The 25,224-nt window shown below is 38.1% G+C and overlaps 1 pseudogene; it reads left to right on the forward strand.

Annotated features, from left to right (window-relative positions):
- Nucleotides 1–548: 548 nt before the first annotated feature.
- Nucleotides 549–1,491, forward strand: LOC102499232 (glyceraldehyde-3-phosphate dehydrogenase-like; annotated as a pseudogene).
- The last annotated feature ends 23,733 nt before the right edge of the window (nucleotides 1,492–25,224 follow it).

Here is a 25,224-nt window from a genome sequence, read left to right on the forward strand (position 1 = left end):
TTGATGTGCTTCAATTCTTCAGCTGCATTTGGTGGCAGGCTTTAAGTCAGAACTTGATACTCATTTTAGTCCACAGGTAGCTTGCCTATTATTTTATTTACCAGCTCCATCCATGCCTCTTTCTTGCACTGTACAGTGTCTCAGTCACAGTCACACTCACTCCAGCCCACAAGCTAACCCTAGCTAAAATGAGTAAAAAACAAACATTATTGGAGATTTTCTTTGTAAAGGGGAAAGAGCCAATGATGAGACAGCATAAGATTCTAAGACTGCCAACAAAAGGATAGTTGAATTTAAAAGAAAAATACCAAGAGTCCTACTTATATTATGGGTTCATTGCAATAGGTGATTCACATTCCCCAAGCCCGCTTTGTATAGTATGTGGCAACTGCCATCCAGCAAAACCATGAAACCTTCTAAACTGCTTTACCACATGGAGACCAAGCACCCTGCATTAAAAGATAAGCCTCTGGTGGCTCTCTGCTCCTTTTAGTTTAACAAATAACCTTATCTTCTTGTGCCAGTGCCAGCCCTATCCTAGAGACACAATGGTGAAGGTCAGCATAAAGGATGACCAGGGCCTGGTCACCAGAGCTGCCTTTAACTCTGGCAAAGTGGATGTTGTCACCATCAATGACCCTTTCATTGATTTAAACTATGTGGTCTACATGTTCAAGTATGATTACACCTATGGCAAGTTCAACAGCACTGTCAAGGCTGAGAACAAGAAGCACATCATTAATGGGAAGTCCATCATCACGTTCCAGGAGCAAGATCTTGCCAACATTAACTGGGGTGATGCTGGTGCTGATTGTGTTGTGGAATCCATTAGTGTCTTTACCACCATGGAGAGGGCTGAGCTTACTTGAGGAGTGGGGTCATAGGGATCATCCTCTCTGCCCCCGTGTTTGTGGTAGGCATGAACCATGAGAACTACAACAGCTCCCTAAAGATTGTCAGCAATGCCTCCTGCACCACCAAATGCTTAGCCTTCTGGCCAAAGTCACCTATGACAACTTAGGCATTGGTATGACCACTGCCACCCAGAAGACTGAGGACAACTCCTTGGGGAAACTGTGGTGTCATGACTGTGGGGCTTCCCAGAACATCATCCTGGCATCAAATGACACTGCCAAGGCTGTGGGCAAGGTCATCCCAGAGTTGAACAGGAAGCTCACAGGCATGGTCTTCCACACCCTCACCCCCAATGTGTCAGTCATGGACCTGACCTGCTTCCTGGAAAAGGCTCCCAACTATGATAACAAGAAGGTGGTGAAATAAGAATCTCAAGGCCCCCTGAAAGGCATTCTGGGCTACACCAAAGACCAGGTCATCTCCTACAACTTCAACAGTGACACTCACTCCTCTACCTTCAATGCTGAGGCTGACATCACCCTCAATGCCCACTTTGCCACGCTCATTTCCTGGTATGACACTAAATTTGACTACAGCAACAGGGTGGTAATGGCCTAAATGGCCTCCAAGGAGTAGAGCTTCCCCCGGACCACCAGCCCCAGCAAAAGCATGAGGAAGAGGGAGGCCCTCAGCTGCTGGGGAGACTCTGTTTCCATTCATTCCCCACCACACTGAGAAACTTCCCTTCTTGACAGTTTTTATACCAAATCTCCTAGATAAAGGGAGAGGCTCAGGGGGCCCTACCTTGTCATGAAACATCAATAAAGTAAACTGTACCAGTCAAAATAAATAAATAAGAAAAGATAAGCCTATGGAGTATTTCAAAAGAAAAAAAAATCACAAAGAACAGGAACAATTATTGAAGATCACCACTTCATCACATATGTCTGCAATAAGAGCAGTGTCCTTAGTGGCTACACACATCGCTAAAGCTCAGAAGCCCTTTACTATTGGTGAAGAGTTGATCCTGCCTGTCACTAAAGACATTTGTTGTGAACTTTTAGGAGAAGCTGCAGTTCAAAAGGTAGGCCATGTGTCTCTTTCAGCCAGCACTGTCACTAGATAAATAGATAAAATAGCCAGGAATATTGAGGCACAATTGTTAAAATTAATGAGTCACCGTCATATATAATCCAAGATAACCAGCTTACCAATGTAGACAAGGCAACATTGCTTGTTTTTGTGTGAAATGCTTTTCCTGAGAATGTGCATGGAGATAGATTAAGCACACTTTTGTTGCCAATCAACACCACAGTTGCACAACTATTCAAGTCTTTGAATGATTACATATCAGAATGGAATTGGTATATGCACAGAGGGAGTGGCTGCTGTGACTGGACAGCCTTCTGGCTTCACGACTTAGGTCAAAGAGGTCACTTCTGAATCTGAGTCTCTACACTGGGTCACCCATAGAGAAACGCTCACTGGCCAAAACATGTCACCTGAAGTTAACTGATTTTTTCAGGATATGATTAAAATGATCAACCACATTAAAGTACATGCCCTTAACTCAAATCTGTTCTCACAACTCTGTGAGCAGAACACACACATCTTTCTTACACACAGAAGTGAGAGGCTTTCTAAAGACAGATCACTGGGCAGTTTTTGAGCTAGAAGAGCCACTCTAGAGATTTCCTTTTAAAAACAGTGACCACTGGGAGCACATTTCATTGACACAGATGATTCACAAAACTTGCTCACTGTGTGACATATTCAACCGTCTCAATGAGCTCAATCTGTCACTTAGGGGAGAACGACTGTGTTCAACTCAGCAGATAAAGTGGGTGTGTTCAATGCCAAATTGAAATAACGGTAATGATGAGTGAACATGGGGATTTGGGGCGTGTTTCAAACATTACTAGAGATTTTGAAAGAGACTGAGCCAATTTTTCTCACAGCTGGTGCATGATCACCTATCTCAGCTTTCAAAAGAATTTGAGCATTAGTTCCCAACCGTAAAAGACCCCTGAGCTGGGAAAGAATGGGTCCGTGGCCCATTTGTGAGTAAGCCAGGCGAATTAAATTTGTCTGTGCTAGGAGAGGATCAGCTGCTTGAGATCACAAATGTTGGCGTTCTTAAAAGTATGCTTGAGACAACTTCAAATCTCCATTATATTCTGGATTAAAGTCAAGGTGGAATATCCTGAGATTTCCACAAAAGCACTCAAAAGCCTATTTCCATTTCCAACATCCTATCTTTCTGAAGCAGTGTTTTCTGCACTGACAGCAACCAAAATGAGATGACAGAGTAGACCAGACATAAGCAACACACTTTGGGTGTTACCGTCTCCCATCACCCCCAGATGGGACCATCTAGCTGGAAAACACATGCAGGGTTCCCACTGATTCCGCATTACGGTGAGTTGTAAAATTTTTTTGTTATATATTATAGTGTAATAGTAATGAACATAAAATGCACTATAAATGTAATGGCTTGAATCATATTTAAACCGTCTTCCCTCCCTCCCATCAGTGGAAAAGGTCCAGGTTCACATCCTGGTTTTCCATGAAACCTGTCCCTGGTGCCAAATAGGCTGGAGACCATTGTTAAAAAAGGCAAAGAGTTCTTACATTCCAGGAGGCGGATTTGAGATATAAGCTATAACGCTCCAGCTGAAACTCTTATGCCTCCTTGCCAGCTAAGCCGCGGACAGCACGCAATAAAACTCTTTTTCGCTTCAAGACTGAATGGCCCGGTGATTGGAGAGTTCTTGTGCATTAGGCAACAGACCCCTCCCTTGGAGAGATAACAAATGTCCTTGATAACTGAGGTAATTGGTATTTCACACTTAATGGAACAATAAATCCTGAGCACGTAAAATTGTAACACTACTCTTCTAAAGGAAGTTCTGGCTGTATTTTAAAGAATTTCTTTATACTGAAATGGAAAACTTCTTCAGTGTAACTATTCCTTCTATGGTAAGGATATAATACAAGACATAATTCCAAACTGCTAAAACAGTAGATGAAATTAATTTTACTGCAATGACCAAAAAGAATTTTATTAATAATGAGTATAGTAGGAATATAATTTCCATTTAGTTGTTATACAAAACACACACACACACACACACACACACACACACAATCTATTAAAAAAAGTTTGAAAGTTTGTTCATCAGCCTCTACTACATTTTGGATACTATTCTAAGTGATCAGTCTAAAGCAGTAAACAAGACAAAACAGAGGATGTCTGTGCTCCCACCAAGACCTTATCAGATCAAGCAGAGAGACATCGACAAATTAGAAAGAAAAACAAACAAACAAAAAAGAAAGTAACCTATCATTGGAAATTGTCTTTACTTCCCTAGAGAGCAAAAGTCATACACAAAAAGTTCTTGGGGCCAGGTGGTGGCGAGGTGGTTACGGAACTGGACCCACGTGGGAAAGGTCCGGGTTCACATCCTGGGATCTGAGCACATTGAGCACAGTAGTGTCCATGACTCAAGTCACCTAAGACCAGGAGTGGATCAGAGTGTGAGTACCCTGTTGGGGTGTCTGTCTCTCTTTCTCCATCTCTCTTTTTCTATCTCTCTCACTCATGAAAGAAATAAACTAATAAACTTTTAAAAAGTCTCCAGTCGGGGACCAGCAGGTGGCATGGTGGTTGAAGTACTGGATTCCCGTATAGTCAAACAAGGATCCAGTCCCGAACTCAATGGCTTGCCTTTGCCTTCTCACTTTTCCTCTCTCTCTTTGGTGACTTATTATTAATTATTATTATTATTATTATTATTATTTTTGTAAGAGAGATTTTTGCTATAGGGTGCATGCACTTGCTGAAGACACAGAGACAGAGAAAGAGCTCACCCCCTGGGGTATGGTTACACTGCCATCTCCTCTCCTCCAGTCTCCTCTTGGAATTTGGCACATGTACTCACACCTGCCTGGCATGAGTTTCAAACCACTGGGTCCAGGACTCAAACCGCAGTCAGTCATGTGGGAGTTCGGCACCATAACCACTGTATCACCTACTGGCCCTTCTTTCTAATGAATCACAATAATAATAGTAATTATGATGATAAATAAAATAGATAATTTTTTAAAGAGATTTTTGCTATGTGGTGCACATGCTCACCAGAGAGGCACAGAAACAGAACGTGAGAAGTCACCCTCCCCAGGAGGGTAGCCATGCTGCAATCCCTTCGTCTCCATTCTTCTCTCAGGATTTTGGGCACACATGCATATTCATCCAGCATGAGTTTCAAGCCACTGGGTTCAGGACTCGAACAGTAGTTGAATACATGGGAGTCTAGCAACATTAAAAAAAAGTCTCTGTAGTATGTTTTCCTTTTATAGTGGTGATATATAATTTATTGTCTGAACAAGGGCACTTTTGAGAGTAAAGAGGAATGCTAAATTTATATTTGTTTATTAATTAAGAAATAATTTGACTTTAGTTTTGGACTTATAAAATACTTTTATTCAAAAATTACATTGAGTATTTTTTTTTTTTTGCTATAGGGCGCGTGCACTCACCAGACAGACAGAGAGAGACAGAGAGACAGAAAGTGAGATGACCACGCCACAATCCCTTCTCCTCCATTCTTCTCTCAGGATCTTGGGCACGCATGCACATGCGCCTGGCATGAGTTTTAAGCCACCGGGTTCAGGATGCGAACTGCAGTCGACTATGTGGGAGTCCAGTGTCATAACCATTATGCTAACTGCTGGTCCTGAAAAATAATTTTTAAAAGGAAAATAATGTATCTGTGTACATTAAAACAGAAAAGATTTGTAAAGATTTATTTTAAATTTTATTTATTGTCATTATTCTTCAATTTTGACCAGAGAATGACAGAGAGAGAGAAAGGAAGAGTGATAAAGCAATCTGCCAGGTCCAGGACTTGAACTGTGGTCAGCCATGTGGTAGCCCAGTGCCTCAACCACCACACCACCTGCCAGTTGCAAGGTAAAATGTTTTAAAAATCAAATTCACTGGGACCAGCAGATAATATAATGGTTCGTCACTGGACTTCTATGTAGTCCACTATAGTTTAAGCCCTGGACTCAGCAGTTTAAAACTCATGCCTGGTGCGTGCATGTACATACCAAGAATGGAGGTAAAGGGATTGTGATGTGGCCATCTTCATGAGGCGAAATTATTTCTTGCTTTCTGTCTCTCTGGTGAACACAAGTGCCCTACAGCAAAAATCTCTCTCTCAAAAAAAGAAAAAATCAGATTGATCTAACATTAAAAATTGTATAAGTTGAATACTTATTCTTTGTACATACCCACATACTTTAATCCTTTTTTCCCCCACACGGTGCATGCCTTCTCTGGAGAGAGACAGAAGAGACGCAAAGATGGGAGGATTGACACACTGAAATTCTTTCTTCATTCTCCTCCTGAGATTTTGGGAATGGATGTACATGCACCCAGCATGATTTTCCAGTCACCAGGTATGAGACTTGAACTGTGGTTGGACATGTGGGAATTCAGTGCCTCAACCATTGCACTAACTGCTGACTCCACTTTAATCAGTTTTTAAACTTTATTTTTCCCTAATACTACTATGTCACTAGTAGCTTTAAGAATTTATTTTTCCCCTAGTTGTTCTTTTTTCAGAATAATTTAAATTTTTTAAAAATTTTATTTTATAGTTAGCAATTTTGAAGCAGTTGACATTTTTAAATCAATCCTCTGAAAATCACACCATATTAAATTAATAAGACATTCTGTCTACACATGGTGAGGTACTTGGCAATCTCTGAAAAAAAATATTTTTAATGGGAAATATTCCCAATTAAAATATTTAACCTATGTGTTTCTCCAGATACTCTCTTAATTTTTTAAAAATTTTCTTTCTCTTTCTTTTCATTTTCTTTCTTTCTTTTTTTCCTCTCTTTCTTTCTTCCTGTTTCTTTATTTCTCTTTATTTCTTCTCTTACTCTTTCTCTCTCTCTCTCTTTCATTCCTCCTTCGAAAGATTTTTCTGTGGTAAATATTTTTAAGCTAAATCTAATAAAATAAATTCTACTTGTGAACTGTTTGGAATATCTTATTACATCTAGATGCACATTATAGACCTTTAATTTAATTCCACTGTAGTATAGAATGTAATATATAAAATTAAAAAATAGGAGTTCTAGGGTCAGCCCTATAACAAATGGTGAAACGCATGCCAGGGGAGATGGATCCCACATGTCTGACCACGATTCAAATTCTGACCCTGGCAACTTGAAAAATACACCAGGCATGTGTGTGTGTGTGTGTGTGTGTACCCAAAATCCTAACAAGATGGAAAATTGGAGTAGAGAAGATCGTGGCGTGACCATGCCCAAATGGGGAATGCTTTCTCTGTCTCTCTCAGAGAACAAATGATCTCTGGCAATAAAGAAAAGAGTTCCATTAAAAGATTCCTATGAGTCAAAATAACATGCAATATAATTACAATATTTTAAAATTAAATCTTATAAACTGTTGAGTTTTCATTGTTTTCTCAGTTTCCTACTCAATCCTATAGAAATAATTTTCAATATCTTCTGGTTAGCAAATTTTGCTTTCCAAATGTTGATAGAAAGCAAAATAGTGGTTGAGGTTTTGATGAGAAGGGTCAAAAAGGATTTTTCATGGGTGATGGAATTATTTTATACCTCAGTGGGGTAGTGGTTTCACAAATAAATGCTTTTATCAAAACACACCAAAGTACACTTCGGAATTGTCATTTCACTGCATGTAAATCCTAATATGATATAAAGTTTAACTAAAAAAGAAGAAATCTAAATGCTTATGTGAGAAAAACTTAAAAACAATATGGAACAAGCAATATAACCCAGTTTTATGTGCATCAATTTAAAATTTATACACAAGAAATAATATATGTTTTACAAAATACCCACTGAACAACAGCAACAACAAAATACTCTAATGCTTGATAATATAAAGAGGTTGTTGAGGTTGGGTGGGGAGTAGGGGCATTTAGGTAAAAATAGAGATAAATAATTAAAGTGAGAGTTTGCTGGTGTGGACCTTTCAACATACACCTTTCAGATACAATCTCTATATTGAAGTTTGAATTTTAAGAAATACATTATTAGACTTGTATAGGGTCAACCTGTGGTATGGTAAAGCTGGCTGGATCTCACATAGCCAATTGTGTGTTTCAAGTCCTGGACCCTGGGGCTTGAAAACACATTGTGTGTGTGTGTGTGTGTGTGTGTGTGTGTGTCTGCGTGCACGCGCGCACATGTCCCAAATCCCAAGAAGTGAATAGAAGAGAAGGGATTACGGCATTGTGCCATGATCATCAACCCTCAAGGGTGCTTTCTTGCTTTTCCTTTCTTTCTCTCTCTGGTGAACACACTCATCCTCTGGCAAATTAAAAAAAAAAAAAAAAAGAATTCTATGAACAGTCTTGCTAAAAGGAAATTTTACATATTTACACTGTGAATTTGTCCCTTGGCTATACCAGTCTACTTGGGAGTAAAGTGTCATTAAACTTGGATTATGAAATTCTTCTCAGTGTAGTCAAAGGTAACAATAGAGCAATAAAATAATATTCTGAAAATTCTAAAATACACATGGCTGATTTTTTAGTAAGAAGACAGAATGAGAGAAAAGTCTGTGACAAAGCAATTTTCTCACACATAATGAATAAGAGATTCATACCTGCCATTTATAGGTGTTCAATTTTCACAGTCTTAAGGGTAAATAGTCAGCTTCTTTATGGAAGGTTAAGAAATGCAGCTTTGCAAATAGAATGAATATTAAAAACACGGATTATTGATTTAGGGTGACTGCACGGTCTATATGTTTAAATGACATTCCTGGGCAGAGAGGAAACTGGGCTAAACCAGAAGTTAAATCGTTTGCCCTGATTGCTTAACATGCAGGTGGAAGAAATGAGCATCCATCCCCGGGTCCTTGGCTCTTGGACAGATGCTTTCCCTGTCACAGAGCCGATCTGACCAGGTGAGTTGAGTTGGCCTGCAGAACTCATGCCCATGTGTGTACATGTAGTGAGATCAAGATATGCTCTTGTGCAAGACATCAGGGCTGTGGGTGGCCTTCTGGAACTGGCAGGAAGCTCCCTTGAAACTGTCCTTTGTCTTGCCAAAAGGATATGCTCTTCTCAGCATGTTTTTGCAGTCATACAGCTCAACTTCTTTAGGAGACCTCTGGCAAAACACTCCAAGAACAAGCCTGGCAAATCCATTTCTGTCACATCACAGCTCACCTGCAGACCCCACAACACAAACTAGAAACCCCCTTCCAAGTCCTCAGGAAAACTTAAAAGGCACTTATAACCTTCAATGACATCGGGTTTTCTGCCCTGCTGGAAAGTAGAAGGCAGCTTCTGAACCAACTGTCTCCTGCTGGGTACCTCACCTCTGTGGCAGGCATAGGCTGCCCAGATCTGGCCCTGTCTTCTGAGTCTGACTTCCTCTGATCCTCATGAACTATAACCAAACAACCACAGCCCTTCTTACCCTCTGCCTTTGTCCCTACTCTGTCTCTAGCCTACTTTTACTCCTATTTAATTAAAAAAGGAAAAAATAATAATTAAAATTGCTTAGGGCAAAGGTCATTTCCAAGATGAACTTCAGATTTGGATGGTGTTTTAGATAACCCTCAACTGGAAGATTTTGTGGTTCCAAATTAGATAGCATTATGGATTTAAACTAGAGAGTCTCTATCACAAAATTATAAACATGATACTGCAAAACACCTAAATGTTAGAATGCATTATTCAACCAATAATGAACACACATTTGTAGACTTTCAACTCTAGCAAATAAAAAAAAAATTCTATATCTTTCTGATATAGTCTTCTCAAGCTTCAAAATATTATTCCAGTAATGGTGTAAAGTATTTTAATTTTTTTTCATTGTTATTTTTAAGTGTACCCTCAAAGTGGCAAATATTATTTAGTTAAGTAAAACTCTTGCAAAACTATTAAGAGATAGGGTCAGAAACTAACTTATCACTTAGTCCATCACTGATAGTCTCTCTACATTACTCTTATGAATGTGGGTGATTCTGGAGTTCATTAATGACACTTCTGATGTCTCAATCCTACTTTCTAAAAATCATACACACAGATTTCCCCCAACATATCTAAAAGTATTTAAGTAAACAGATTTATATAATTTTGCATGTATAATTTTATTTTCAGATATAAAGTATGCACTATCACAAAATTCTGCTTCAAATATTTTTGTTTTCTTTAAGTTGGAAAATTATTTTAAAAAAAACATTAATTTTTCTTTTTTTTTGCTATCGGGTCAGAAAGACAGAGACAGACAGACAGACAGAAAGCGAGAAACCATCCCCCAGAGGGGATGGCCACACCATAATCCCTTCTCCTCCATTCTCCTCTCAGGATCTTGGGCACGCACGCACATGTGTCCAGCGTGAGTTAAAACATTTTTAAACCTGGGCGTATAAGATACTATATAATGGAACCTGGACTATTTAGAAACAACTCTTTAGTATCTTCTCTTCAGAATATGAAAAATTCATGCATATCTATTGGGATACTATTAGAGTAACTTGGTAAAAATAAAAGTGGAATAACGCTATTAGGGGGTCTGTATTATTTGTGTGTTTCTTTCTTTCCTATATGACAATTTCTTAAAGTTAGAGGAAAAAGACAGTAACTTTCTAATTATCATATTGCCCAGTTCTGCTCTCTGTAGACCATTATTTCCATGCTTTCTGACTTAGATAATCATTTAATATAATGCATTTTTACCCAAGTCACAATTAAAGGATGATAGCAAGTAATTTTTAGAGTTATTCTCCTTTAATACTCTTTGGCAGTGGAAATAACAACATCAAAGTAGAAGCAAAATTTCCCCTCTTTATTGAAAAATGCAGGAATAATAGCTTAGGTAAAACATGTAGCTCATCTCCTTGTGTTCTTGTGCAATACAAATAGCTCCGTCAAAGACTGCGTTAATTCTTATAAATAATGAGAATTCCAATTGGTCTTGTCCTTATAGAATTCATTGAATCAGATGTTTTGATGACTCTCAAAAGCGGTCACATTGTTACAGAAATTAGAAGTGTATGAAAGTATGGAGTATCTATACCACATTTTGGTTTAAGCTTTCAGGATACTATTGAAACACATTTCAACCTTAAATGGCCATCTAAGCAGAGGCCTTTGAAGTAAATTGTTTACATTGATCTGCAATCCCATAAACCTTTATAGTAAACTATCCTCTTTGAATTTACATCTTGCTTAATTCAGCAGAAAATTACTTTCTGACTCTTTCAGAGACAAATTTAGATGACTTAAGAAGAATTAGAAGACTCATCCGGTGATGCTGATGAGGAAGTCCTGAAATCCCTTTGATAACTACACAGACAGAGCTGACTACCCATAGGACAGTTTCTTCTGACAGAGAACTGACCTCCTAATCTGACTAAATGAGGTTACTGAGGTGAGAAAATACCATGGTAGCTGGCACAGAAGAGATACCCAAACAACTCTTCCTATAAAACAGTAGCAAAGAAACTATCACTTCCTGGACAAGTCCCATTGCCAGTGAATGGGTATAGAATGTATATTACTCCTCTGCCTAAGCAACTCTTAAGCACTGCTTTATGTATTTTCAAAAAATCCATTGCATCAAAGTAGCTATGGCTTGTAAAAGTTAAAAAGAAAAGGGATCTTAAGAATACCTGGCAATAAATACAGCCCTTAGGAGCCAAATGGACTAGTGGAGAAATGCTTGAAAGGAATTGAATGCTTTCTTTCATATTTACCCATAAAAAGATATCATACTATCTACTGTTGACTGAGGAAATATACAAGACCCTTTTCTTGTCATACCTTTATTTTCTGTTGCTCTTATAATTATGAAAATCTATATTGAGTCAGCTATGTACTGAATGAAAGAAAGGCAGCACGCTAAGAGAGAAATCATGCACTCAGTAGTAAGCCGATGCCTGGGTCTGAAACCCAGCTCTACCATCTACTAACCATGTACCCTAGCACATTTTCCAAACTTTTCTTCTCATCTCTTAAATGGGAATACTAACAATTGTTAGATCCTAGGAGTTGTTGTAAGAATTTAATGAGTTAATGTTCATTAAATACTCAGAACAGAGTCTGGTGAATAACAAACACTATGTAAGTGTTAACTTAGTATTAATATTTTATTACTATATCACAAGCAATAATTTTTGTAGACATATAATGGAAGAGAAAAATTAAGAAGCCCTGATGTTCCAAGTCAGTAGATATTTATCCACTGGTGTTTTTATCATATGTGAGAGGTTAGACAGTAGATTATTTTCCTCATATTAGACCCATGGAGCTTAGGCTCAAAAAAATATATAACTAATTTGCATGGGGTGAGTAAGTCATTGATTCAGTCACTTTTAGAGTTTTTCCTTTACATCATGAATACTTATTATTTTATCGTCTAAATGTCACTTCCACCTTTCTCTGGTAATTTCGCACAATTTCCTTTGAAAGTTGTCCCTCCTTGACAAGGATGCCAATTCTTGGCATCTTGTGTCTCACCGAATATGACAAAGGTAATTAACCTGGACCTGGCCAGGCAGCCAACATTCTGACTGAATGCTAAAAGAAGGGCTGACTATATTTTATGAGGGATTTAACATGTAAATGCCAGATGACTCAGGGCACTGTACTCTGAGACCAGTGAACTGGAATGGTGCAAGGCTGAGGTTGCCTCCAAGTCTGTCCTCCCTGCTTTGTTTTTCTCATGTTGAGTGAAGTAACAGTGCAGGGAAGGAGGCCAGCACACAGAAGGAAGCAGAGCCAAAGGATGAAAGACAGAGTTCTTTCTTTATAAGAATTATTTATTTAATTTTATTTATTATTATTGTATCTTTAAATTAATTAATTAATATCATTATTTTTCAATTTGACCAGAGAGAGAAAAAAAGACAGAGAGAGAGAGTGAGAAAGCAAGCCACCCAGTCCGGGACTCCAGCCGTGGTCGGCCATGTGGGGGTCTAGCACCTTTAACCACTACATCATCTGCTGGCCCCATTATTATTATTTTTTAATGTGACCTGAGAAAGAGTGAGAAAGAAAGCTGCCAGGTCTGGGACTCTAACCATGGTCAGCCATGTGGGACTCCAGCACCTTAACCACCTGCCAGTCCCCAAGTGAAGAGTTCTGATGATATGTGAGTCTCTGGATTCTTGAGGTATTCTCTACCTCTAGACATCAAAGATACGTAAGTTATTAATTACTTATTTCCTACCTAGTCTATTTTTATCTGTATTTCTATCAGTTGTGATGAACACAAGAGTAAAAGAATTTTTGCAAACAGAGAAAAACTTCTTGCCAGTTTTTCCTTGGCAATCCATTTTCTGAGGCCTCTCCCTTCTTGAGAGCTCCATTCTCTCCCTCTCTTGTAATAAACTCTCTGCTTTGCTATACCTATAATAAATAAATAAATAAATACAATTTAAAAAAGAAAATAAAAAATAAAATTTAGATCTGACTGAATAGAAGAGGGAGTGAAGAAAAGTATGGATCCCACATTTTGCAATAATATAATAGACAAGCAGCTGATGAATGGCACTTTCTGCGTCTTAAGTCTTGGATCATGTGTCAGTCAAGTTTGAAACTTCATGGGCTTGTCAAGAAACATTAAATTTTTCATAAGTTTATTACCTCTTATAATTTCTAAATTAATATCCAAATGGATAGACTTAAGGTTTGGTCTAAGCTGGACTATATCTGAGGGCAGATGGAGAAAGATAAAATTCTAAGAAAGGTCTCTAGTCTACTACCCTTGACTATCAAGGAATAAATAATCATAGACTTTGCAGAATTGTGAAACATGGAATGTGATATTCTAGAATGGGATATTCTAGATATTAGAATTCTCTGTTCTAAATTAATACAAGTAAAGCTTAAACAGAAAACACATAAAAAAATAGAGTTGGAAATTGGAAGGATTCAAAGCAATGGGGTGGAGGTAGGGGCACCAAACATCAGGCCTCTCCTAAAATCCTTATGCTTTGCAATTCCCTCTGTAAAACAAGTACAATTTTTTACATTAAAATATGCTTTTCATGATGGCCCCATGGCCTGGTGGTTGGAAAACGAATCCCACATGGTGTACCATGTGGTTCAAATCCCAACCCCAACGTCTTAGAAAACATCTGGGTATATGTGCATGTGTACTCAAAAGCCTGACAGGCTAGAGAAATGGAGAAGAAGGGATTATTGCATGACCATGCCCCATAGTGTGCTTTCTCCCTCTCCCTCTCCCTCTCTCTCTCTGTCTCTCACTAGCTAGCACATGTACCCTCTAGCAAAAAATAAATAAATAAATAAACAATTAAAAAATATATATATATGCACACATATATACATTCACTAGGACAGAGATTGGAGGCAAAGGGCTGGCAAGCTTTTCAACATCCTTGTTTATAATTTTCTGTTGCTATTAGGCAGAAGCCAACACAGCTTTTTAAAGATGAAAATAAGGGACAAGAACAAAATGCTAAGGTCAGTCACTTAGGTACAAAAAATACTCAGATTCTGCCTAAATTTGAAATTCTGACTAGTAAAAGTTCTGGTCTTGATTACTAACTAATGAAATCCATAAGAGTCAGCCAATTAGAGCTTTATGAAGGTTGAATTGTCAGAGAAATCTGAGCTTGGCATCCAGGGGCCTCTGATTGCTCAACACCTCTGACAATTTGCAGGCCATAAAACTGGCTTGAATAGCAACTGAACTGCCAAACTGGTATACTCATCACAGAGGAAGTCTTCCTGGGGTACCTTTCAAGTGCTGCTTGGAGAGAGCAAGAAGAGAGAGCCTACCTAAGAGTGCCCGGGGCCACCAAATGGACAAAGCAAAAACCTTGCACTGAGTCCAGGGTGAGGAAACTGTTTCTTCTGGTCATCTGGATCTTATATAAGTTCTGAACCAGTAACCACTTAACCACCATTACCAGTTTCTTTTCTTTTCTTTTTAAATGAAAGTCTTCAGTCTTTCCTCCTACTGTGTTTGAATAAATTAATCACATTTTAGAGGATCCTTAGAAAACTATGTCTGAATCTGATCAGCTTTTGGATTTGGAATTAAAAACAGGGACTAAATATTATAGGATAGTAACCAAATGTTACTTGAGAAAGAAACTAGGTATTATTTTCTGGTGAAGGAATAATTCCATTTTCATTTGTGCATTGAAGAGCTAGTTGGAGTGTTTAGAAATTATAGGTATGAATATAAGGTCCAAAGACTGAATACAACGAGGAAATGAAAAGGTCACAAGATTACACAACTTAACATTTCACTAACAAATAAGACATGCACACACAAAGAACATGGACTCCGTTACAAATATGTCAGTTTTTTCTTACACCATACATCAGTGGAATTCAAATTTAATTCCAATAAAGATTACAATGAAACTTGACAATTTAGAAGAAACAGAGTAAATGTACAAGACTTGCCTAAATAAATTTTTCTTCATTTCTAAAAAAAATTAACAACTTTATTGAAATATAATTGACATACAAAAAAAACTGCACATACTTAAGTGATATTTTAGTAAATTTTGACGTGTCTCTATCTATGAGCAGTGATTTATACAAATGAAAATGCATATAGTCAAGGAACATATAAAGCATGATCAAACTTTTTGTCAATATCATATTAGGAGAATTTAGTTTGTTAATATCAAATATCATAGGGTTATGGGAAATGAATAGTTTCCCCAAATTTAACCAACAGACTTGTTTTTTGTTGTATACCAAGTTCGGCACCATGCTTAAAAACAGATGAATAGAGATTTCCAATGCAATATTGATTATCATTATAAAGATTTAGAAGTTTTATTTCCATTGGTGAGAAGATAATTAGACTACAAATAAAGCATGATACATATGTGATGTGATATATACTTTGTCAGGTTAAACAATGGCATGAAAAATCCCCCACAAGGATCATTGTGGAGGAAAAAGTAGGAAGCAAAGTTTTGTAAGAGTGCATGTATTATGATAACTTCTCTCTTACAAACACAAACATGCACACAGAAACACCGTTTATTTTTTCCAAATATTTGAGAGTATGTGTGCATGTGTATGCATGTGTATTTAAAGCATAAGAAAGCTTGAGAATATACTCATTAAAGATAGTCTAGGATAAAAATGGACATTATCTATGGTAGTCACAAGAGGTTTTACCTTAATCTAAAATACTGCACATTTTTTTAAGAGAAATTTTTGCTGTAGGGTGTGTCTGTTCACCAGAGAGATAGAGAGACAGAAAGCTAGAAATCACCTCCACCCCCGCAGGGAGGATGCCCCATGCCATAATCCCTTCTCCTCCATTCTTCTCTCAGAATCTTGAGCACGCACACACACTCCCCCAGTGTGAGTTTTAAGCTGCCAGGTCTGGAACTGGAACTGCGGTTGATGATGTGGGAATCCACACCTATGTGACATCGCAATGCTAATTCTTCCACTGTTGTGCATATGGTCCATTGTTGACTGAAATGTCCTTATGTAGCACATGACTGTATATAAAATTTGAATAGAACTTTGGATCATGTTTCCTTTCTGTCAATAGCCAAGCCTTCAGAGCCCAGCCATAGGGCCCTGGGACTTGGGGAATTTCCCTCAGGGGACCAGCCTGCTCTTTCACATGCTGCTGCAGGTTGTAGGACTGAGAGATTCATAGCCTGCTGCTCCCAGCATACTCTTGTTCTTCCTGCTTGCCCAAATATTAGAGGATCTGAGGAAATTATGATTAATTGTTGACACTTCGTGTATCAATCAGGGCTCTCCAGAAAAATAGACCCAATAGGAGATTTGGAGATTCCAGAATCTGGTGGGGAAGCCAACAGGCTGGAGACTCAGGAAAGACTTGTAGTTCAAGTCCGAAGCCTAGTGAACTAGGAAGAGCTGATGTTGCAGATGAAGTCTGAAGGCAGGCTGACAGTGCACACATGTCATAGAGAGACTGAGAGGGACAGGGGAAAGAGACAGAAATTCAGTACACTCAGTTTTTATGTGATGATATTTGTTGGGCCATTCACTCAAAGATACATCAGGAGTAGATCAGACTTCCTATCCCTGTGTAACACTTGATCTACTTGTGTTTTGGTTTGAAGATGATCAATTAGGCAAACACACCTTTTTGTGTTCACTTACAAGGATGACCAGTGTAAGCACTAGGTATGTATAGGTCCTTCACGTAAATCCCAGAAAAAAAAATTGGAAAATTCAGTTCCAATTGCTCACAGAGTAATACAGTGAAATGGGCAGCCCTGGGTGCATGGTCACAGGATGGCAGATGCTGGAAATCACATTATGAGAATAAGAGAGGAGACAGGAAGAGAAGATACTACCTGTGGGAAAACCAACAAATCCCACCTTTTTTTCCTACCCTGGATTTAGAACCAATTTAGAAATAAGACATGGAAGAAAGACTAGAGGAGGTCCAATATTGTCTTTAATTCTGACAAAGCTAATTGGAGAATATCCTTTCAGTTTGCAGACCAAAAAGCTGATTAAAACTTAACCAAGGTGAACCAGCAGGTGGCATGGAGATTAAGGTGGCTGGATTTCCCATGGTCAATAACACAGTTTGAGTCCCAGCCCCAGTGGCTTGAAAACCACATCAGGTGTACATGTGTGCGTGCCCAAAATCCTGATAGGAGGGAAAGATGGAGAGGGATTCTAGTGTGAACATGTCCCATGCTTTCCTATGTTTTCTCTCCCCTTCTCTCCCTCTTTGTCTCTCTCTCTCCCCCCAAATGGTGAGTGAGTGTGCCCTGTGGGAGGAGAAGTGAGGTTTCAACCAAGGGAAACTTTGTATTTGTTAAGCAAATGTACTGATTTGAGACAGCAATCATGAATAGTCAGAGAGGAAATAAAAGAAGATGAATCCCCCGAGCTTGCAGATGTTTAATAGATGAGCTTTGTTAATTAAAAAACATGGATCAATGGCTGTCAGACCTTTGCCAAGCAATAACAAATACTTCATTCCTTCTATATAGAATGGAATTAAGAAGGAGTAAGGAAAAAGGTTTGGGTATCATCCAGTCATTGTTTTTTCTGGACAGGAAAGCAAACCCAGTGGAGTAGAGGTTCCTCCCTAGCATCAGTTGTCACATATAACTTCTCTGCAAGGATAATAAATGTCTAAATGCTGCCTGTTCTAAGGTTTAATTTAATGGTTAAAAACTTTATGGTCATCGCATATTCCTACATAGAGAGCAACTTATCTTCAGAATCTAAAAAATAACCTGAACAAATTAATCAGAAACTTCATTGGTGGTCTATCGGGCCTTGGACTATTAATCATTCCAACCTTTCAAATAAATAAAGCCTGATTAATTATTTGATCTCAGAATTCTAGGAATGTACATTTCTTCCACCAGTAATGCTAAGTAACACAAAGGGACTATGGAGAAACAAAACGAAACAAAAAAGTAGTTTTAATATGTACACTATATACACAAGAAAACCTGACCTTTATTCTAGGATAATCCATTATTAAATGATTAATATGTGAGCCACTGGGAAAGGGAGTAGTGATCATTACAGCTAGCCTGGCCTCATTAAAACAAGTTTTGTCAGAACTACCACATTATTTTTTTCTGACAAACTTACAAGTTGGTAGTTTGCAGAAATTCTATGAACAATAATAGAAATAATACCTGCAAGGATAGCAACAACAGTTTTGACAATGTTCATTTTTGTCTATGGAACCCTTACTATAGGAATTAATAGACTTAAACTGATTGTAATGTTGCCTGGTGGAGCCTAAGAGCTCAAGAAATATAAGCTACTGGATAGCCATGGTGACAACAGCCACAGCAAAGTGCTCCATTATGCTGAGGCCATGTCAGAAGGTCCCAGGTTTAAATTCCAAGGTCTCCCTGTGTCTGCCAGGTGTAAGTGTGTGTGTCCAGGATCCTGGCTTAGCTGTCGCTGGGATTAGATCACAGCTTGAAGTCCCTGTTGAAGGTGCCTGTCTTTTTCTTTCTCTCTCTCTTTCTCTCTCTGTCTCATGGGATAAATGAATAAACAAAATATAAGCTACTTTTATGGTTGCTATTTTAGGTATTTAAAAGTAATTTTAGGTAGATTAAAATATACCAAGTATTCATCCAAAAATTAGAAAAGTTCTTAATATTGTTTAGATTGATATATTAGGATAGATTTCATTACAATTAGGTGCATTTGCACTGGGGTGATTATATTGAAAGACTTAACAAAGAAATGTCTTTAGGAGCATAGTACAGGTCTGTAATCTAGGCTCTATTTAGGAAATATCCATATGCATTAAGGAGGGAATAGGGATATTAGTGAGGAAAAAAATGCTTAGATACTAGTTGAGAAGCAAAATTATATATTATGAGTTCAAGGTATGAAACTGTTTTTCAGTACAATAAAGCAATCTTGAGCTTCATTAATTCTAATTTATTCTATATGTCAGAGATATAAAAAGAGTATTGGATGGAAGAAGGTAGGGGAAAACCAATTTTGTTCAATAACCAAAGTTAAACTTTCTAACATCCATTGAAGTCATTCAAAGTGAAATGCTCAGCTTTAGAAATCAGCATAGTGTCAATTCTTGGAGAATTTTGAGCAGTAGATGGAAATCCTGAAAAGCCAAAATTTCATAATCTAAGGTCAGAAACAAATAGGAAGGTTGTTTAGGAAATATGGATGAATGGAACCCACTGCTTGATATTCTGATCCAAGAAACCTGGGGTAGAGGCAAGCATCTCATCTGGACTGAAAATTTCATTGTGGGTTGGCAAAGCTTTGCTAAAGCACTTAGTACTTAAGATCTGAAACATGTGTTTGGAAGGGTGTTAGAACAGAACAGCACGTGCAAAGCCTCTGTTGTGGGCAAAAAGAATAGGGTGGGTAATTAAAAAGACTCAGAGTGGCCCAGACAGGGAACATAAAACAGAAAATGGCTGGATAAGACTGGAGAGGTTTATAGGAATAAAATAATATGTGGCCTCATGATTCATATTCACAATTTGGATCACTGACTAAAAATGATTAGCCACTGGATATTATCAATTAAGAGAGTGACATGATCAGATCACAGTTTTGAAAATATTACTCTGCTTGCAGGGTAGTTAATAGATACTAGAGAGATACACAAGATGATACCAAAATTCATATGGGAGTCTGTTTCAATGGTCCAGTTAAAAGATTAATGGTAATTTAGTCTGGAAGGGTGATATGGGAGATGGAGAAAAGTTGATGAATTCAAAAGATATTTATAATTAATATCAACAGGAATTAATAAACAGTTAAATATGGGTTGGTGTAGAGGAAATGTCCAGAATCGGTGCATTAAGTGGCTATTTATGAAATTACCACCAAGTGCTGAGCACTGTTGTAAGAATTGAGAATGTACCAATGAACAAGATAGGCAAGGCCTCTACTCTTATGAAACTTACCTATCAGTGGAGGAGAAAATCAAATAAGTACGTGAGTAACATGACATAAAAATGACATGCACTCTGAGGAAAATAAAATGCAATGATATGATTGTGGCTAAAGAAATTTTCATTTTTTACTTAGAAGTATGTAGGAACATCTCAAAAAGTAGAAAAGCTAAGCTGAATCCTTCAAAGACAAGGAGTCAGACATCAGAACTACAGCTGTAGCCTTTTAGACCAAATGAAAAAGCCAGAGCAGATACTGTAATGAAAGAACAGGCCTAATATCTTCAAGGACAAAAAGAAGGCTACTCTGTCCGGAAAGTAGTGAGCTAGGAGCGAGTAGGAGGAATGAAGTTAGAGAGGTAGGTGGGCTAGATTATGTGGCACCTGGTAGGTCATGTTCAACACTACCAATTTTATTCAATGCCCATGACAAGGAATAAGGTCATTCAGAAGCCTATTGCAGCAATTCAGATGGGAGGTGGTGATACTTAGGTGGAGCAGAGAGGAACAGGTTTTTTGAGGAAGGAAGAAAAAATGTAAAAATTTAGATAATTTATGTTAAGAGTGCCAGTTAAACATCCAAGTGTAATACTACTTTGGTCTAGACTTGAGAAATGATCTAGTTGTCATATCTGGATCGATGGTGGTGCCAATCATTGATAGAAGAAATTCTGTTTAATGTGCTGCTTAATGACAGCATACAGTCCAATCAGGTATTAAGAGTAATAGAAGCAAATAAAACCTACTGCTGAATTCATTAGTAGCAGACTGCCAATGCGTTGTTGGCTTTCCTAGAGAAAGAATGCTGCTCTTCCTTTGGAGATGTCAGCAAACACATGAAAAACACATGAAATGGGAAGACTTTCTGCCTTCTTTTTTTAATCAAAATATTTTGCAAACTAGACCCATGCCTTAGTGGTTAAGGAAACCAGATCTCACCTGGCTGACCATGGTTCAAACCCCAGCCACAGCAGGTGCAAAAACATTCAGGGCTTTTGTGCACATAGGCCCAAAAATCTCAACAGGATGGAGAAATGAAGGGATTACAGTGTGACCACACCCCACTAGGGTGTGCTTTGTCTTTCTCCCTCTCTGTCTCTCTGTCTGGCTATCTCTAACAAGCACACATGCCCCCTGATCATTAAAAGCAAAATCATTACTTTTTCTTTTTCTTTGGTAATCCAATTGTTCTGTTTCCCAAAAGTTCACATTTTGGATTTGGTCCCCAGTGTCATGATCCTGGGTCGTAATGAGACTTTTAAGAGCTGAGGCCTAGTATGCCGTAATTGGATAATGGCGATAGAACTCCCATGAGTGCATTAATGATGTTTTGAAAGATCCAGTAAATTCTAGCTCTCATGAGTTAGTTCTTGAGAGAACTTGTTATAAAAAGAAGATGGCTGCTCTCTGCCTGTATCTGCCAATCTTTCTGCTTCTACTGACCATGATGTAGGACCGGGCCTTTGGACTTTCCATTCACCAGAACTGTGAGTCAAACAAACCTCTATTCTTCTTCTTCTTTTTTTTTTTTTCTTAAAGAATTACTTTATTTAAATTTATTTAGGCCTGGGACCAGAACCACAGTCAGCCATGGGGAAGTCCAAAACCCTTAGCTACCACACCAACCCACTGGCCCCCAAACCTCTATTCTTTATAACTCACCCAGTCTCAGGAATGTCTGTAGCAGCACAATAGCCAACTAAGATACTGGGTTGTCAGAGAAGTCATGATGTAGTTTTTCTGTTTTTCTAGCCAAAAATGAGTCATGACTTCCAACAGCCCAATATTTAGTTTAATCTCAGAAGTTCAGTTATGATCATTTAACTGAACATATGTTTTTATTTCTTTGGGGTATTATTTTTAGGAGCAGATTTCTGGGTCATGGGGTGACTCTATGTTTGTTTCAAAAACTGCCAGACTGCCTTCCAAATTGGCTATTCCCCCACCAATATATAAGACTTCTAATTTCTCCACATTCTTGCCAACACTTGTTATTATCTTTCTTTTTTTATAGTAAACATGTTAGAAAATGTAAAGTGATATCTCATTATGGTCTTGATTTGTGTTTTCCTGGAAAATATTGATACTAATCATCTTTGCTTGTGCTTATTGGCCATTAGTGTACATATTCTTTGGAGAAATGTTTATGCCTTTGGTTATTTTTGAGTGCTTTTTTGTTGTTAAATTGTAAGACCTAGGTATGTGCAAGGGGTCGTCAAAAAGTGAATAGAAATGTCTATTATGAAGAAAAACTATGCATGTGGTTTCAAATTCTTTTGCACCAAAATAAACTCACATTTTAAATCCATTTTCCAGGAACTTAATGAAATCCCCTTATATTTTTGTTTGGCTTTTATCTTAAATCTCTTCCTAATCATCTTTCACTACAACCTGCACTGTGCCTTTTGTTGGTGATGGTGTTTTTGGCTTTTTTTTTCCCCCCAAGTGCCTTTAGGCTTAACTTTCTTCATGCTCTGTTGCAAATAAGATCAATTCCTCCGGGAAGAATGTGGAACTAACTGTTTTATAGCACACTTTCCCTCCCAGCGAAAAATTTCTGAATCAGGACTGTGGAGCTGAAGGTGAGCACAATTCCAAGTTTCTCTCTGAATGACCCTCTCCCCAGGAATTGAGTGCTTTCTAAGTGGGGGAGGGTGGTGACCAGAGGTCCTTTCCTTCATCTCTCCTGGTGTGGAACTATTGACTCGTGAACAAGAGCAATGATCAGGGCCACAGTTATCTCAGATCCCCGTGTCCCCTGTAAAATCCTTATCCCAGGAGGCATAGAACTCAGCCTCACCAGGTAACTTGAGGCAGGATGGAAAACCTGATGCCCTGCTCCTTCCAGGGAAGGGGTTTTTCCACTGGAGCTGGCGAAAGAGGGAGCCCTTATTCTCAGCTGCAGTGGAGTTCCCACTTTGCTGAGCTGGGAGGAGATGATAAAGGGTCAATTACCACAGACTCTCACCTTTTTGCGTAAATTTTCTTTAGTGGCTGTTTCTCCATATACTGTTTGTCCTTATACCATTTCCAGAGACTTTAACAAGTTGTATTTTAAAAATACTTTTCACCAGTTACAATGGGGATGGGCCAGTAGAGTTTACACTATCATTCTGGCTGTCAGCCGCTAATATGCAATTTTAACCTCCTTAACGCTGGTGTACAATGTGTATGATCACACAATTGTTCCATGAAAGTTATTCGAATAAGTGATACTTGGCTCCCCGATGAAATAAGAATCCTCTTTTGGTTAAAAAAAATTAAAATGAAATCTGACAATAATCATTCAATGTTTGTCCTTGGGGATTTTATATTAATAGAAGTTCTGACTCAAGGATTTAACAGAACAGATATGTTTTGCATTCTTTCAGTGTTGTTATGTAGGTTAGTAAAAGGTAGGATGTAGATTTCAGCCAAGACAGACTTTACCATTCTAATATTCTTGCTGAGACTGACTTGTCTTTCTACGTGTTTGCGGTTGGTTCTTGCATTGCTATTCTAGGCAAGTTTCTACTTTCAACTCTGACCAGAAATGTTAGGGAGTAAAAAAGAGTATGCTTCAATGATCAATAGTCTATCACCTCTATCAAAAACGTGGCTGCACCGCAAGCTCTTTTTTGCAGAGAGCTAATTGGTCCTTTATCAAAGAGCAACACAATGTTAGCATCAACACGGTCATAGTGCACTCTCTAGGGAAGGATCTCCCTTCCACAAGGGACTCATCACTGAGCATGGCACAGGCTTCAGAGGCTGGCAACACAGCAAATGGGAAACTGGGGTGTTCACCCTAAATCTGTAGTTCATGAACTATGTGACCTTGAGAGTTATCCAACCCTCCGGCTCTCAGTTTGCTTGTCTGTGATATGAGAGAGTTAGAAGAGATGATCTTGTTCATGTCCCTGTCCTAGGACTGCATATGATGTTAGGTGCTCTGGCAGGATATTGGGCAGTAGAACCAATGGCTCCTGCCCACAGAATTTAAAAATGTATGATGTGATCTTCAAAAAAAATATTTAAACATTTGAGGGATTAAGGCAAAAATTAAATAGAAAATAATTATTGGACCAGCCCATGACCTGCTTATTGAAGCAACTAATTCCCACATGGCTGACTACATGGTTTAAGTCCTCAACCTGGTGGTTGGAGAAACATACCAGGCACATATGGGTATGTGCCCCAAAACCAAAAAGGAAGTAGAAACAGAGAAGAAGAGATTGTGGTGTGACCACGCCTTTCTCTGTGATCACATGCACCCTCTGGCAATTTTATTTTTAAATATTTTTTTTCAAGGCCAAACAAGAATATTTTCTGCAAATTATCTATAAATTCCAGTTATCTGTTTAGATTTCATTAGTTCTAACTAGCTAAATTATGGAAGTGAGAAGTCACTTCCCAATTGTAAAATATGAGACCTGAAGAAATCCCTAGAATAGGCGGACAGGTTCATAATAAATTTTAATATTTCAGAAAAAATGGGGGTTTCTTTAAAGAGTTAATGGAAAATACATATCATGAAAAAATTATGTATGGATTTTTATTTTTGTGCACCAAAATAAATTTTTAGTTTAATTCCACTTTCCTATGAACTTTTGAATTCCTCCCCATACAAGTACATTAAATTATCTAATAGTAAGACCATTAAAAGGAGAATTTATATTGGATGATCTACTAAATGTAATAAAAAAATCTAGCTGCAGTGTAATTCAATACTGACTCCTTAGCCAATAACATGCTTAAAGTAAAAGAGCAGAAAAAATTGATTTCTAGCTGCAAATACCTTGGGCTTCTTTTATTGGTTTAATGATGCAGGTACAACAGTATCAAATAGCTAATTACTGACAGCCTCTATCAGTGCCTGCCTGTATCTCTAAGTTTCAGAGGTAGAAATAGTTGCCCTTATGGGTAATAGCATACATAGGACCATTTGTAGGCTTTTA

This window comes from Tupaia chinensis, unplaced genomic scaffold (assembly GCF_000334495.1).
Source record: "Tupaia chinensis unplaced genomic scaffold, TupChi_1.0 Scaffold000541_1, whole genome shotgun sequence".
NCBI lineage: Eukaryota > Metazoa > Chordata > Mammalia > Scandentia > Tupaiidae > Tupaia > Tupaia belangeri.